The sequence below is a fragment of the Sciurus vulgaris genome (assembly GCF_902686455.1).
Source record: "Sciurus vulgaris genome assembly, chromosome: 19".
Taxonomy (NCBI): Eukaryota; Metazoa; Chordata; class Mammalia; order Rodentia; family Sciuridae; genus Sciurus; species Sciurus vulgaris.
This window is the reverse complement of record NC_136480.1, coordinates 32624765-32642674: the sequence shown is the minus strand read 5'-3', so window position 1 is coordinate 32642674 and position 17910 is coordinate 32624765. Positions and strand designations below refer to the sequence as shown.

The window sequence follows — 17910 nt, the reverse complement described above, 5'->3', positions numbered from 1 at the left end:
TATCTATCCTCGATGCAGCAGGGGATACATTTAAATCTAGAAAGAAAATAATAGATAACATGAAATAAAATTCTACAGACTGTAAAAAGTATAAGAAGGTTGCCTTTACAAGTGAAGTAAATAAGTAAATTTCCTAGCTAATTAAAAAAAAGAAACATAAAATCAAACAAACATCCCAGGAAACAACTCATTCAAATTGTGAATCTCTATCTACCTTTCTATTTAAATTCATTTTAGTTTAATTAATGCTTTTGTGTGTGTGTGTGTGTGTGTGCGTGTGTGTGGCGGGGGTGACCAGGGATTGAACTCAGGGGCACTGAAACACTGAGCCCATATTCCTAGCCCTATTTTGTGCTATTTGGAGACTGGGTGTCACTGAATTGCTTAGCCCCCCCCCCCCTTTTTTTTTAACTTCTGCTGAAGTTGGCTTTGAACATGAGATTCTCCTGCCTCAGCCTCCTGAGCCACTGGGACTACAGGCATATGCCACCGCACCCAGATCTCAATTGGTACTCTTGATTTCAATGCCAACTTATCCTATGCACACACATTCAACTCTGCCTATCCATTCACTTTTCACCACTGAGGTAAACACCATTATCATTCTCCAAATTATTTAGGCCTATAATTTGAATGTCATTCTGAACTCTCTTTCCCTATCATCTTACTTCTAACTTATTAGATATTTTTATGTGCTGTTGAAGAAACAAACATATCACAAACATTTTTATTAATTTGATTCTTCATACCGTATTACTTGATGCTTCTTAACCAACATCAATTTTCATAATTTCCAGGCGAACTTTTTTTCTACTTTAAGGATTTGGGTTATACTCTCATCTAAGATTATTCCTTAAAGAAACATGTAAGAATTCAGGGGGCTGGGGAGGTAGCTCAGTCGGTAGGGTGCTTGCCTTGTAAGCACAAGGCCCTGGGTTCTATCCCCAGCACCCCCCCCCAAAAAAAAAAAAAAGAAAAAAAAAGAATTCAGGTAAGATTTCACTCCTGTATTAGTACCTTAACTTCAACATTCTAAGTATTTTTTAAATATTTTTAATAAAACTTAATAAAATTTAAAACTTGGAACTGCCCTAGACCCAACTCCTGAAATCTTTATATTCACTAATTCATGTGACTGGTAGGCTTCTATATATATATACCCTTTTATCTTTGCAGACAGTGATTTTTTTATAATGGTAAATCAAATTCCTGTCACTTCCCATCACACAAAGAATAACACCTCAGAGAGGACTTCCCTAAAATTCCTATTTTAAATTTCCATTTGCCTCCATTATCTTTTGTCCCCTTTATCTGGCTAATTTTTCTTAATAGAAAATTCCCTTGATATTTAATATACTTATTCATTTGATTCTGACTAGACTATAAATATTCTGAGGTCAGGGATCTTGCCCACCTTCCTTACAACTTCCCCCGTGATACCTAGAAAATACAGTAGCCCCACATTCATGAACTCAACAAATGCTATATAATAAAGATAAAGCTTATCTTTCACCTTAATTGTCTTGTCAACATAAATTCTAATAATCGAAAAAAAATTTTGCCATTTTATGCCTGCAAAATTATCTCCAAATGAGAAAGTTAACCCAACTGGAACTCAGACCGGATTATGATTTTAGGATCCCAAGAGAATATTTTCAAATTTTTATAAATAATACAATGCATACTCCTATAGAAAATAAGAAAGAATTATGAAAATGTGATAATATTAACAGTAAGACAAGTTCCGATGAAATACAGCATCATCATTTGTTATGGCAAAATGAACTGTATTGGCTAATCATCACTAATGTCTGAGTCAAAGCTTAAAAGCTATTAAAAAAAATCCAAGAACTGGAATAGCTTAAATTTGAGTAACAGTTACTCTTGGTATGTAGCTGGTTTCTTGTCCTCTTTGATTAACCAGATTCCTGTCATCAGTGAACCATGTAGCATACTGCAGTCTTTCCTGTAGTGGGTAGGTGGTTTTCTGACCATTCCAGGAAGTCATCCTGGGGAAATTCCCAAATTCCCAGACAAAACCAAATCACCCATGTCTTATCTGTCCAGAAATAAAATTTGTGATTAACCTGTAAATGAATCATAGTTTTTTCTGAGTCTGGTTTTCTAGTAAGAAGAGGAAAACTTCTTTGGAAAGGAGAGCTTCCCTCTACAGTGCAGGAATCAATCAAATGGCACAAGTATCCCCAAAGGAAAGGGTGCTTTGTGGGCATTACGTTTTTCAAGTTAAACCTGAGCACAACATGGGATCCAAACAGCCTGGTACAAATTCAGTTTATCCTACTTATGCATTCTTGGACAGTTTATATAACTTTTCTGTACTTCAGTTTCCTTACTGGTAAACTGGTGAGACAATGGAATATTAATAACTATAGTGAAGTTAGGGTTAGGGCTAGGGTTAACATTAGGGTTAGGGAGGGGGGCAAGAATGGAGGAAGAAAGGACTGTTTAGAGGGAAAAGAAGGGTGGAAAGGGTGGGGGGGAAGGGAAAAATAATAGAATGAATCAAACAACATTACCATATGTAAATTTATGATTATACAAATGGTATGCCTTTAACCCATGTACAAACGACAAACAACATGTATCCCATTTGTTTACAATAAAAAAAAACTATAGTGAAAATATATGAATTAAATGGATACAAAGTGCTTAGAGAAGTGTCAGAACACATGGAAGTACTAAACCCTGTGTGTCTTTATTTCCACTTCTATTAAATTGATATAGCATTTACTTGCATAGAATTTTATGAAGCTCACTAATTTAATATAAGTAAAGCCCTTACAACACTAACTGAAATATAGAAAGCACTATGAAATCAACATCATCATTATTATTTGGGCTATAAGTTGGTGCAATTTTTTGAAGAATTGATCTCTCCCTTATCTTCCACTAATTTGATTACTATTTCTTAAGCCCTTTGTATCGCTCCTTTTCTTTTGGTGGTACCCAAGGATATATTCCCTGACCCCAACCTGATCTTTGTTCTCTCTTGGTAATCATCACCTTAATATGTCAATTTCTTTTAGGAAGATAACTTCTTAAGTTTAACCAATAGCCCAGGACTCTCCGAGGAACTCCAGACTTAGCTGGACATCAATGTTCCTTAAACATTCATGCTGTTTCCTCCTCTTTATTCTTTATTATTTGTTATTTTATTATCTACTTTAACTTCTCACCTCATCAGCCTTCACATTAAATTACCAAATCCTATTGATTATGATTCACAATAAATTTTGTAAGCAACCCCTCCCTTCTACTTTCCAGAACAGTGAGAGAAAAAAATTCTGATGTTATAAGCCACATTGTTTTGTGATAATATGTATCAGTGGCCACAGGAAACTAATACAGAGAGTATGAATATAGCAATTTTGTTTATCCATTTATCAATTGATGAAAATTTCAGTTGTTTTCTACTTTTGGCAAATATGATTAATGTAGCTATTAACATACATGTAGATCTATGATCCATTTAAGTTAATGTTTTAAAAGGCATGAAGGTTAGGTTGAGGTTCTCTTTATTTTTAACATATGAATATTCAATTGCTCCAGCACCACTTTTTGAAACGACTATATCCTTCCTGCATTATACTGATTTCACATCTTTGTCCAATTAGCTACACTGTACTTGCATGGTGCCCTTTCTAGGTTCTCCATTCTGTTCCATTGATCTGTATCATGAAGTCCTAAAAATCTTGAAATCAAGTGCAGTGATTCCTCTTACTTCATTCTTCTTTTTGGATCTGTTTTAAATATTCTAGTTCCTTTACTTTTCCATATAAGTTCTAGAATAATCTAATCCATATTTACAAAAAACTCTTGCTGGATAAACCACAAGGTTTTAAAAAACTACTTTTATGTGAATAACTACCAAATGCAAATCTCCAAGACAACTCCTTATCTCTAACCACCCACCTGAGGATTACACTTGGCTGTTTGGCTTTGAATTAATTTTGAGACGCTCATTACGTCTTCAAGTTTATTCTGTAGTCTTCCCTCATCATAATAAATGATATCACTACTTATCCAGCTGTTCAAGCCAAAAGACTATTCTACAAAAGTGAATGTCTTTCAATTTACACACATGCTTTTCAGAATACATCTTTCATTAGCTTAGAAACATTTCATTTTTAAAAACCTCTTAACAGTAATACCCAAAGTCCTTACTTAAAGCCCACAAAACCCTTTTATTAACCACTCTAACTCTTCATGATACTACAAGCAAGGAAAGCAAGGTGACTGAGATTTAAGGGGGCCCTCATTGCATTTGTTAGTGAGTACATCCTTAAACGTTGCCTTTTTGGAGTCTCATTTATCCACCATGGTTCTATACCTGGGTTTCAACTTTTTCCTGCCTTACAGCCTTGCCTAGACATCACCACTGTCAGACAAGCTTTACTGTCCCATGTTTTATGACTAACAACTTTTTGTCATTTGGGACCCTGTTCAGGCTTTAAGTACCTTATCTACATTTACAACAATAATAGTTAAGATTTATTTACCTCACATTGAAATGGGCCTATTTGAAGCCCATTACTTAAATTTAATCCTCACAACAACTCTTTTTGTTGAACACAATCGGCATCTCCATTTCACAGAAAAGTTAACTGGTACAGAGAAAGAAGCTAAGTAAATTGCTCAGGGACTCACAGCTACAACTAAAGATTCCACCAGAAAACAACCTAAGTGATTTGATTTCAAAAACAGGAGCAACACTAGTTTATTTCCTTTAGGGCCCTTACTATCTGAAAGTCTCATTTATTTGCATACTTTTTCTCATTAAAATATGAGCTCCATGAAGCAACTTTGTTTGTCTTTAATGTTGTCTTATCAAACCTAGCTGGACCTAGCTATACCTAGTGATCCATAACAGGCACTGAATGAATGCATTTAGAAAGACAAATGTGACCCCCATATAACTTACTTAAAAGTACTTATATTTGAAAGTCTCGGAAGTATATAAGTAACAAAGAATCTTCAAGGAAAAATGTGCTGCTTAGCACTTTTAGAAGAATAGTGCATGGCTACTTCCCTTTTAAATAATCTCGGTATATAAATGTGCTTAGTTCTTTGATAAATCGACTTTTCTGTAGTGGCAAATATGTGCTATCAACATTCCATTCAAACACACGTTGAAAAGTGTTTTCGACCTTGGGCTGCTTTCTCCTGGGGTTTGAGTCATTTACTTCCTGTCTGGTTGTTTAAATCTTTGCAGTCTTTGTAGCTCCTTGGACCTACTGCTCCGTGCACCCCCAGTTCTTGGCTGAGTTTTCCTCTGTGACGTCTATATTTCACAGCAGGCAAGTGTTCTGATGGTCTAAAGTTCTAACTCTGACATCACCTTAAGTGTAAAGAATTCCTTGAGGGTCCTCCTCCTGGCTCCTCTTGGCTTGCACTGTCCGAGGGCATCTCGAGAATGTGCGGTGCTCCACCAGCGTGAGTCCTTTCCCTGGGGCCAACGGTTAGCAGTAGGACTCTACAGGAGCGATGGAGAGGACGGTGGACGGCCAGGAGAGCCTGGTCTTGTTGGCTCCCGCCACAACTGGGCATTACTGCCCCCAACAAATAGTTCACTAAATACTCTATAAGGACGGCGGGAGAGTACCTGAAAGGAACAAAAAGTGCCGGTCAGGAGCCTGTCAGCCTGGAGGACACACCAGGTTGCCACCCTTCAAGCTCTCCCTTGCGTTAGTAGCGCAAAAGTGGGCATGCATGCAGCCATGCGCCTGCGCGGAGGCCTAGGTCCCAGCCTTCCTCACGTCGCAACTCCCCGCTGCACGCCTAGTGCGCAGCCCTACGCATGCGCACTGCGCACACACAACGCGAACGCAGGCGTGGGGAGAGCGGCTGTGCGGGCATGGCGGCGGACACTGTAGTGTGCTCGTTCCGCGGTGTGGTGGTGGCTGACAGAGAGGAGAGTAACCATAGCGAGGATGATGGCTGGCAGATGGGGTACCTTGACTCAACCTCCCTGGTAGGACCAGGGCCTTGTGTGTACGGTTTTCGAAGGCGAGGCCCCGCCCAGAAGCTTCTTTCCTCCTTTGGGTGTTCCCCTTTTCATCTGGGTTTCTAAGTTCGGGCGTTTGGACTGAAGCAAACCCCTCATTTTTCCTTCCGTTCCCCAGATGTGGTTTTCACGGCTGCACTGCTTTGGCTCTCAGGCAGCTCCTTGCTCAGGTTCAGACCTGCCCTTGCCCCTCACTGCACAAGCTGTGCCTGTGGACCAGACCTGACAGCTGTGTCCTCATCAGATGCCACTGTTTCCTGACCTGGGAATGGAAACACGATTAACATGGAGTTAAACTTTCTGCCTTTCTTTAGAAATTAAAAAGGCTGTTGCCTACAGAAGAAAAGAAAGAAACGTTTAAGAAGGCATTGACCACTTGAGATACTTCCTTAGTGGAGGAGCTCCTGGATTCTGGTGAGTGTTAAGGGGTAAAGTCAACTGAACACAGTCTTCTAAGTTCACAAGCACACCTTGTTTCAAGAGGCTCCTGCTGCTTTTCTAATGAAAACGCAATCGTTGTTTATGTATTCGTCGTTCTAAATATCTTAGTTGACTTTGAGTTCTGCCCGCCTTAATTTTTTTTGCCTTCACATTGCTTGCGGAAGAGGGCTTTTAGGACTAATCCTACCCCACCCTGAGTTTTCTTTTTCAGCATTTACTTTACTGTATTTTATATTTCTCAAGAATTGTTTCTAGTTGTATACATTGTAGTTTTTTTGTTGTTGTTGTTTTCTCTCCTGTATTTTTCCTTTTGTTGGGATGAGGCATGAGCTTAGACATTATAAAAAAAAAAATGCCTTGAATATTTGGTCCAGCTTTATTGCCTATTCAGTGTAGTTCCTTAGGAAAATTACTTAAACTTGTGGAGATTTGTTTATGTAAAACATCATGATTCTGTTCTGGGTTCCATTTTGCTTTTCTGTGAATTAAATATTTTTTTAATTTACCTTCATATGCAAATGTAAATTGTTGACTGATGGTTGAAATTACGCAAAAATATAACAGATATTTACCATCTAGTTATAGCTACAAAACATTCACACAAAATAGATGAAATTGTATATAGCAAAATGATTTTCTTCTGTGTTAGAGATGATACATGGTTTGGTAGAAAGTAAAATCTTTTGGAAACAAATCAGATCAGTCTTTTTCTAACTAACTCTGCCCCTCAATAGCTCTATAATCTTGACTCAGGTACACACATTCCTAACCTTCAATTTCTTCCCTTGTAAAACGAGGATGCGTTTATATAAAGGGTTGTTGGGGAGACAGGGAATTGAAATGAGAAAATGTGTAAATTAAAGATGTAGAACATATAAACAATAAACAAATGTTTGTTATTATAAGCGAATGAAAAGGACGTTGGACTTGGTGGTCAGGTGGTGGAACTTAGGTTTCTACTTGAAGAATGAAACTGAATGAAATTTGAATAAGGAGAAAGAGGCCAGAATAACTAATATGAATGCATGTATAGTGTTTTTAGTGTTGGTTGGGAAAGAATAGGCAGAAATTTTTTTAGAAAAGAAAATTTGTTCTTGGAATAGTGGGATGAGATACAATGAAGGTGATAGAGGCTCTTGAAGAATTAGAACTCGATATGATTGATAGCAAATATGGGTTTTTGAGTCCTTTGAAAGAGCCTACTGCTAAGTATTTAGTCAACAATTTGAGATTTGGCTTTACTTACAAAATATTGAAAGGTCATAAAAAAACAAAAACAAATACATAGGTATAAAGTGGAAAGATATGTTACCTTTTTGTCCCCACTCACACACCCTTAATGCTGTTTTGGGGTATTTTATTCTACATGTCCTCATTTAACTCTTTTTTTTTTTTTTAATAAGCAAATGGGATACATGCTCTTTCTCTGTACATGGAGTCAAGGCATACCATTTGTGTAATCATAAATTTACATAGGGTAATGTTGTTTGATTCATTCTGTTATTTTTTTCCTTCCCCCCCACCTCTCCCACCCCTCTTTGCCCTCTATACAGTCCTTCCTTCCTCCATTCTTGCCACCCTCCTTAACCCTAACCCTAAACCTAACCCTAACCCTAACACTAACCCCTCCCACCCCCATTATATGTCCTCATCCACTTATCAGTGAGATCATTCGTTCTTTAGTTTTTTGAGATTGGCTTATTTCACTTAGCATGATATTCTCCAATTTCATCCATTTGCCTGCAAATGCCATTTAACTCTTTTAAAACTATTTCTATTATTTTGTCTTTCAAAGTCATTTTTGTTTTTGAAACATATTTCGATACCAGTCAAAACCTTTAATTTAAAAATGAAATTGTGCCAGGTGAGGTGGCACAATTATACAATCCCAGGGACTCCAGGAATGAAGCAGGAGGATCAAGTTCAAAGCCATCCTCAGAAATGTAGCAAGGCCTTAAACAATTCAGTGAGACCCTGTATCTAAATAAAATATAAAAAAGGGCCAGGGATGTGGCTCAGTGGTTAAATGGTTAAGTGCCTGATATTTAAAAAACAAAGGAACAGTCATTTTTAAGTTTGAAGTTGTCTCAAGTGTTTGTCCTTTTGCCGTATACTAATATTTTTAGTTCTTCATGAAGTATTTTACATATTCAAGAAAGGTATACAAACACCCCACACAGAGATGATCACTTTCCTACATTTGATGCATATCATTCCTATGAATATCTTTATAGTTTTATGATATAAGTATATATCCTAAACAATGTAGTTATTTTGAATATTTTGAACTATATAGTATATTGTATTAATTCTTATGAGATACTTGCTTTAAACACTATACCTAGAACTTAATTTTAATATTAGAAGTGATGATTAGTAAGAATTTTTATATCAAATTCCTTATTTATTTTTGTTTCATATCTTTTCCTTTTTCTACATTTACTATCAAAATTCAAACAGTATTGTCAATAAGAAAATAATTGGAAAGTTATTTTTTTCTGAACTCATTCATATGCTTTCAGTTGTAGCAATTTATAGAGGAAAATTTAAGAGTCGACAAGTTGGGATAGCATTTTATGTATGTACTGAGATGGTTAAATATTTTTTCCTTTCAGTGTTTTTCATCTGCCTTATACCAGTTAAAGTAAGACAATCAGGGATTAGAGATATATAGTTTTTCAGTAACTTAGTATTTCAGCAGACAAAAGTGATCCCTGCCCTATGTTTATATTTTCTTGGTGATATTTTCTTCCATCTTTGCAAGTGGAATATATCAGAGCCAAAGACAAAATCTGTAAATTATACAGTGTTAAAGCCAAGTTGATATTCAGTGGTGCTTCATATGCAAGTTTTCCTTCTTTGAAACAAAAATGTTTTCCTTATTGAGATTTGCAAATTCTACTTAGGTTGAAGAGAGAGATTGCCATTTAAATCTCTATCTCCTTATAGAAAAGGTTTTACCTAAGTGTAATGGATTGTGTTCATTGCCTTACTGTATCCTTAGTCTTATATTATATCTTTTATGCTCTTCCACAGTCCTAAAACAATTCAGTCTTTTTGTATATAACCAAACTGATCAACATTATTACAAAAACATAATTTCAAGGTAGAACCTTATAGTCATTTTTTATTTGTTCTTTTTGTCACCCCTTGTCAAAGTAATGTTAAATTCTGATGATCCTACCTTTGATGTCCTTTTGTTATACACACCCCTTCCCCACCCTGCTCATGCCTGTGTGCCCTCTCTCTCCCTGTCTCTCTCTGTCCCCTTCCCTTCCTTCCCCTCTCTCTCTCTCCCTTCCCCCCTCACCCCTTTCCCTCTCCCTTTCTGTTCCTCTTCCTCTCCCTCTCCCTCTTTCCCCTGCCCTTAGTTTGATGTTCATAAATTGGTCTCACTGCATCCTGTCCTATTCTCTACAGCGATAATATCTGTGTTTTCTTTTAATACAGATAGAATGATGTTAATCCCTGGATCACTAAATATAGTTTTTATTTCATAACAGAGGTTTCATACTCTAACCCTAAACTATCTTTTTAGCTTCATGTTTGATCTGTTCACCCATGGGTAAGTTTTGTGTTTAAGAGAAAGTTAGGATATCTTAGGATAATATGTGGTATTTGCAATCTTAGATATGGCCCAAGTTTAATATTCTAATTTAAAAAACATATTCCCTATCTGAAACCTTTCCCAACTCCCCCAGAGAGAAAAAAGTGGCATCAAAAAACCTATTATACTATAAACTATTTCATATTGATAGTCAGGTCAAGTCTCAGAACATAGTGCCTATAATGAAACTTAAGTTAGCAAATTTATCAGTCACAATATTATTATTTTTCTAAGGCCATTATTACCAAGAAAACCTCTTATATAATAAACTATATTTTGTATGTCTCTATGCGTATATATGTTACGCACACTGCAGTTTTTGACTGTCTTGTTTTTGTCTTGTTTTTGATGGTGGGATTTTTAAAAGCTTGTTTTTGTGTTGATAGGCATTAGTGTACATTCCAGCTTTCGATGTGGATGGACCCCTCTGATGTATGCTGCTAGCATTGCCAATGTAGAGATGGTTCAGCTCCTTTTGGACAGAAGTGCTAATGCAAGCTTTGATAAGGGTAAAGTGCTTGAGAAAACTGAACTGGTTATGTCTGATGTGATTCTCTTAATCCCAAACAGCCATTAGGTAAGGAGGAAAAAGTTAAAGCAGTTTGGAAAATAACCTATTAGTTGAATTGTATAAATAATCTGCACAATCAAATTAGAAGGCTAATTTGAAAAACTCCTTGCACAAAGGTAGATTCTAGATATGTTTTCTTTATAGCATATAGGTATGTACTTGTACCTTCTATAGTAGAAAATTTGACTGTTTTTAAAGAAAAAGTATGTTGAAAAAATCAAAAGACTGATAATTTTTGGAAAAGTACTTGAAAATCAGTTTATGAAATTGTAAACTCAACTTTGAATTATATCACGTAAAGTTGTTTCAAAAGTAGTTTATTTAATATTTATTTCTGTTTTTGTTAGTAAATGATTTCCACTCAGTAGTGCTTTGAATGTTCTTAAAGAACAAAAGTATATATTTTCAAATCTAATTTGTTATATTGATTTAGCAAATCACTTTTTTTTTTTTTTTTTTTTTTTTTTTTTTTTTTTGCAGTCCTGGCAATTAAAGCCAGAGTGCTCTACCATTGAGCAACATCCTCGGTCCTTTATATTGTTTTATTTTGTGAGAAGGTGTCACCTAGGTGCCAAGGCTGGCCTGAAACTTTAGATCCTCTTGCCTCAACCTGCAAGTCACTGGGATTATACACATGTGTACCTGGTTTAACTTGTTTTTAATAGGTAGTTGAATTCACTTCATGATTAAGGTATAGTTGTTATTTTAAAGTTAAATTTCACATTCTTTTTTGTATGTACGTTAGGTACTTGTAAAATCCTCCCTGTTGTTTTTTATATATTTTCAAAATATATATATTTTCTCTTAGTTTCACATTTAAGAAGGTTTTTCATTTTTTTGTTTAAGAATATCATTCAATGAAATCTATATTTAAGAATGGCACTTTTGAAAGGATAGAAAATATTTTGCTCAAAAACTTCTTTTTCTGCTTCTTGTAATTGAAGGAATACTTACAGTTATAAAACACTTCATTTTTTTTATAATGTACACATAAATGCTTTTATGTGTCTTTGATAGCACAAGTCAGGTAAAGAGGGTAGGCATTAATTTCATACTTATAATTTAGATCTAATGAGATATTAAGACATTGCTGAACTCACAGTTTTTTAGTCACAGAACTGGTAGTAGAATTTTATGGCTATAGTGACCTCTTTTGAATTTCTGGGCTCTTAATTAAGAAATTGGTTTTGCTTTTATTCTGTCTACCCTCTTTCCCATTGATACCATAGGAACTAAGGGAAGAATAGTTTCAGGGAAAAGAGTGAGTTTAGAGAGATTAAGTAGACCAGGACTGAAAAGGAAACAATGGATGTCGTCATTGTATCTGTTTCATTAGGGAGGTTATAAGATAGATTTCAAGATCTGTCCATGGGTGAGAAGTAAAGAAGTGAAACCAGAGTGTACAGCTCATTTTCTAATCAGAAGTTGAGCCAGGAAAATTTTAATCTACCAAAAACTGTTTGTATTCAGGCAGTGTTGCAGAGTCATATGCTTCACCACTTCATTCTCTTGAGGAAAGAGAATAAGGGAAGTTAAGAAGTGTACTGTACGTAAAATAAGAGGAGGAAAGGGATCCATCCTTGATCTCATGTTTTGGTGAATTAATCTTATGAGTGAGATTTCAGGAGATTTTGTAGAATTGGAGAGTGCAAAAAAACATAGAATATTTTAAAGGTAAATAAGTCAATTAGATATACTTTCTAAAGTACGAGGACTTTTTCTTGCTTGGTTATTGTAGCTAAGCAGACTGTTTTGATGACCACATGTTCTGCTTGTGGCTCTGAAGAACAGATCTTGAAGTGTGTAGAGCTGCTACTTTCAAGAAATGCTGATCCAAACGTAACTTGTAGGTAAGAACCTTACTGTTGGTTCAACATGTTGAAGATACTTTTATCATCCTGTTAAACACTTCATAATATGAATTTTTAAAAATCATAAACAATGTTTGTTTACTTGGCCAAATACTTGATGGATGAAATTAGGTCATAATTTCCTAGTTCCAATTATAGGAGTACCAAGAGAAGTCAACCTTTCACTTTTACTTTTAAGAGGAATATTGTAGACATTTAGACAGAAAAGGAAGAGAATTCATCAAACAATGATTTTCTGTGAATACACTCAAAAGAATATGATGATTGAGCTATCGAAGTAAAACATATTAAGTACTTTCTCTGTAACAAGTTTTACACAAATATTATGAAAGCATATTCAAATGTTTCTATTTGCCAGAAGACTTTAGCAATTAATTATACATAGAAAACAAACAACAAATGTATCTTGCATCTGTTGAAATAGCTATAGTAATAAAAATGAATATTTTATATGTCTTTAGGTTATTCCCAGTTGAAAAAAATTTTGCTCTAACTGGAGTGATTTCAAGGGTGGTCTGTTCTGCTGCCCAGGGGCCATTTGGCAATGTCTAAAAGGATTTTTGATTGTCACACCTTTAAGACATTATTAGCATTTAGTGGATTAGGCCAAAGGGGCTGTTAAATCTTCTATAGTGTGTGGGACAGCCCTCCAAAGAATACAAAACCCAAAATGACAAAGTTTGAGAAATCCTGATTTAGTATGAAAAAGGCCAAGACTTATACAGCAATCAGTATTTAAACAAATAAAGATTAAAAATAACTGGAAAAAATTCTATCTACATATTGTTAGCACATCAATTCACAGGAATTTTAATTCTGGCATTTATGATACCCCTAATGAGGTATAACTTTTGAATCCAGTTGCACCTTAAAATCAGGGCATGTACTTCAGGACACTAGCTGAAATACACTTCCAGATGTGTTGTGATTTTGATTTATATGTTTTGAAGTAGCATAAGATAAGACATGCCTCTCTGGGTTCAATGGAAAATTAGTTTTTATTGATGTACCTCAGTTTTCAAAATTTCTTTTACTCTTCTCCAAGATATTATAGGTAGTCAAGTCTTTACCATTTCACTCACTTACCATCTTCTAAATTCTGAATGTGAAATTAAGCAAGCCATTATCATAGGTATTAGACTATTTTTCCTCTCAAGAAGTATATGATATCTTTCAGATACATAGGATGTATCTGGAAAAAGATTTCATTTGAATTAAAATAACATGATTAGTATCTCATGATAAAATCTATAAAGCAATCATAATGTAAGGCAATTTTAAAACTGAAAAGCTAGTGAATTTGAAGCAGTACAAGATTTAGACTGGTATGTAATCAAATAAAATACATAATTTCACAGCATCTTAAAGAAAGCAATCTATTAACAGATATGAGAAATAACTTCAGAAATAAACTTCCAGCTACTTTGTCTTTTTTAATGTTCAAAACTTGAACCAATACAGTTACTGAATTGTGTTTTCTTCATAGTCCTGAAAAGAAAATACCTCATGGCAAATAGGAATTTTTAACCTTCAGATTTTATGAGGATAGCAATAAGTGAATATAGAGTGGAGTAGGGATCACATACATAAATGTGAAAGAGAAAAATATCTCAAGGCTCAAGAATACAGTGAAATTGGGGGAATTGTATGGACAAATTATATTATTACTATGTTTCATGTAAAATGTGCCAAAAGATACATTAGGGAACCACTATTCCGATATCAGGGAGAAAAACACTTCTTTAGATGAATTTCCTTTCATTTTGTTGACATTCCCTTCTGCTGAGCAACTCTTTTGCTGAGTAAAATAACCTTTCAAGAAAAATAGCACAAGTGAAGAGTTGGTGATGCAGCTTGTAGTTTTCATGAAAGCTGCATGGCCATATACTTACTTGTTGCAAAAGGCATTAAACACAGTCTTTTCTCATAAAGTGAAACTAATAGCAATCTTAGTGGTCAGTAGACTAGAGGCTGAAGTTCCAGTTCTGATATGTAAAAGTAGCATGGAAACTATTCATTCTGTGGAAAAAGTTCAAAAGATAGGGTCTTAGTTTGTAGATAATATAGGGGAAATAAATGAGGATTTACTTGTGTTTGGAACAAAAGGCCAGTTCTAGGGGTTTGTAGAAAATGAATTACTTGATTCATATTACTTGGTTCCATTTGTACTAAAAGCCAGTAAATAGAACAATTAGAAAAATTAAAATTAATTAAGAGGAACCTGTTGAATTTCCTATACTTAATTAATTAGAAATCTTTCTGAAATGGTACTGAGAAAATTCTGTAATAGTTTTCAAAATTGTATATAACTTAAATACATGAAATACTTACATTTTATACAGTTAGATCAGTTTTGAATAAAGCATTTAGTTTTGTAACTCACATCTAATTTGTTATTAAGTTCACCAATTGAATTAATAATTTGAATTATTTTTTTAATTTCTAGAACTTGTTAAAATTTTGGTATCACTTTATAATTCATTATTCCCTGAAAATATTTTTAAGGTTTCATTTAAAATTTCTTTAGGTAGACTGGGTGGAACACATCTGTAATCCCAGCAGCTCAGTAGGCTGAGCCAGGAGTATCAATTCAAAGCCAGCCTTAGCAATGGCAAGGCACTAAGCAACTCAGTGAGACCCTGTCTCTAAATAAAATAGAAACTAGGACTGGGATATGACTCAGTGGTGGAGTACCCCTTCATTCAATTCCCCAGTAACCCCCCAATTTTTCTTTAATATGTTAAACATATCTAGATGGAGCATTTCCAATTTCTGTAAGGTTATTTCTGTCAGTAATGGGTATGATGCTTCTCATTCATGCCTAGGTGCTAGTCATTAGATTTAAAGTCTGAATAGAGGACTAACTATGAGTCCTACGAGGTTCCATTAAACAGAATTTTATATATTTTAAAAACACGCTTTGAGTACTGTGGGTCCATGACTCATGTAATCTTACATTTGGGATTGTGGTTCTCGGCCATTTTGGAGTATACAACATGAAGAGCTGGGTTATTTCTGATTTATCCTTACCCTGAAGATATAGCCCTTTAAGTCTCAGCTGAATTTGTCTTAAGTATGGATTATCAAGCTCTCTACCTTGTATAGGCCCAGAGCTTTCAGTTTTATTCTCCATGGTATATAAGTCACAAAAATCAACTGTGGTTCATTTTCCCATTTTAACTTTTACATGGTGTCAGGGAAAAAAACAAATGTGAATGCACACTTTATGTCTCTGGCTTTTTGCTATCTAGATTTTGCTTCCTTGGTATCTTAATTCTGTGGTTTCTAAGAAATTGAAATTTGGTTTCATTCAGCTCTTTTGTATGCCTTAAAATTTTGAACCGAATTTTGTTCTTTCTATTTATTACTAGAAATAAAATTCAGTTTTTTGGACATTTTTGAATATTTATTTATAATTATTTTGTCTATGTCAGCTCTATTATGTTTTCCCTGGAGTTTTCTTTTTTTCAAATTTTATTTAAAATCTCTTTGGAAATAACATTAATTTAGTATTTCATGATAGACTTTCCATAATTAGTACATAGGAATATAGCTTGTTCTTTTAATTGTATTTTCATTTATTATTTTCATTTTCCCTGCTTTGGGACTAATAGTAAAGAGCTGGCAACTCAAAATCTATTTTTAAGTATAACTCTCTAGGACACAAATCATATCTTTTGTTTCTCTTAGATCTTTCTACACAAGATACTTAGCACAGTATACTGTGTCAAGCCAGTATGGCAATTTACTGGTTTATTTATTTTGGCTTTAGGCTTTTTCTTTGAGGGGGTTATGTTTTTTGTTTTTAAATTAAATTTTAGTTGAATACCAAGCCCCATGTTAATTGTTTTTAAATATTATCTAAATAATTCTTATAACTCAGGGGTAGAAATTATTTGTACAGAACAGAAACAGTGTGCTCAAATATGTAAGTGCCTTTGAATGTAGCAGAAATGTGATAAGGATATTTACAATAATTTAATCCAAACATCATCTGCCAGTAGTATGTACTTATATTTCCCATCATTTTTACCTATATTTAGGAGTTTACAATGCAAACCAGTTAAACAGCATGACTTTTCTAGTTGTTGTAAAACACATATTTGTGTCAAATTGCCTATATCTGAGTATTTTGATTGTTTTTACTATCTTTTTCTGTAAATCGTAGTAGATGGAGGAATATTTTGTAAACTTGAATATTTATAATTATTCAAATTTAAATATTTGTGAACTGTAGTAGGTATTTGAGTATTTAAAGTCTGCAAACTGGATAAACAGAAAACAGAAAAATGTTTTCATTTAATTTAGCTTAATTATATTTAGGCCTGAAAACAAAGTGGCCTTGATTAAGTTATTTGGGAATTGGCATTTATGATGTGGTGTGACTTACTATTTATTTTCTTTTTATATTGATAATGCAGTAAAATTGGTATTATAAGTTAAAATCAAGAAGGCCTGTATTAGATTACTGGATACACAACATAGTGTGAAACACATCATGAATGGAGTTGGCATTCTTCTTGTTAAGATTAATAATAAAGCTGGAAATATTGTATGTAATTAACATTTGCTTTTTGTGAGGTTTTTTTCCTTCTAGCTCACTGAAAACTTTTTGTGTCTTAAAAAAAGAAAAGATTTCTTTATATTTAGTAGGCAATTTTTCTAGCATAGTAGTTTGTTATTTTTAGTTGTTCAGTCATGAGATAAGGGGTTTATAAAACTTTATGATGTTTTAATTTCAATAGCTGTTTTATTACCATTGATTAAATAGCACATATTAACTGATGCCCAAGATTTTGACCTAATAACTGTGTAAGTTGTAACATTGTTGAATGTTATTGCCTATTTTAAGAAACAGAAGATGCCTTGTGAAAAATGTTGCTTTCTTTCTTAGAATATAAATTTGGTTGCAAATATCACTATAGCAGCTTGGTAGATTTACAGTATTGATTTCAATACTAACTTTTTAAAAATTTATTTGTTTTGATTCATTGCACACAAATGGAGTACAACTGTTTCTCTGGTTGTACATGAAGTAGAGTCACACCATTTGTGTAATCATACATGTACATAGGATGTTGCTGTTTGTCTCAGTCTGTTATTTTTCCTACCCCCTACCCCTCTTTTTTCCTCTATACAATGCATCCTTCCTTCATTCAAAGAACTCAAAAAACTTTACACCAAGAATACAAATCGCCCAATCAATAAAAGGGCTAAGTAAATGAGTAGACACTTCACAGAATTTCTCAAAGCAATAAACAGATATATGAAAAAATGTTCAACATCTCTGGTAATAAGAGAAATGCAAATCAAAACTACCCTAAAAGTCCATCTCACCCCAATGAGATGGCTATTAGAGTGATTGTTATAAAGAATACAAGCAACAATAGGTGTT

General features: G+C 34.3%; 2 pseudogenes across 2 annotated transcripts in view; one reads left to right on the top strand and one right to left on the bottom strand.

The window, feature by feature from the left end:
* LOC306650229 (atypical chemokine receptor 3-like) overlaps positions 1-5877 on the bottom strand; it is a 28875-nt pseudogene extending 22998 nt beyond the window's left edge. The window contains exons 1-2 of the transcript in view: positions 5827-5877; positions 5499-5623 (exon numbers count right to left, since the gene is read on the bottom strand). The product of the transcript in view is annotated as an atypical chemokine receptor 3-like (transcript). The remainder of the gene's footprint in view (positions 1-5498; positions 5624-5826) is intronic.
* Positions 5876-17910, top strand: part of LOC306650228 (ankyrin repeat, SAM and basic leucine zipper domain-containing protein 1-like) — a 43033-nt pseudogene continuing 30998 nt past the window's right edge. Inside the window, exons 1-4 of the transcript in view lie at positions 5876-5992; positions 6340-6439; positions 10460-10582; positions 12383-12494. The product of the transcript in view is annotated as an ankyrin repeat, SAM and basic leucine zipper domain-containing protein 1-like (transcript). The remainder of the gene's footprint in view (positions 5993-6339; positions 6440-10459; positions 10583-12382; positions 12495-17910) is intronic.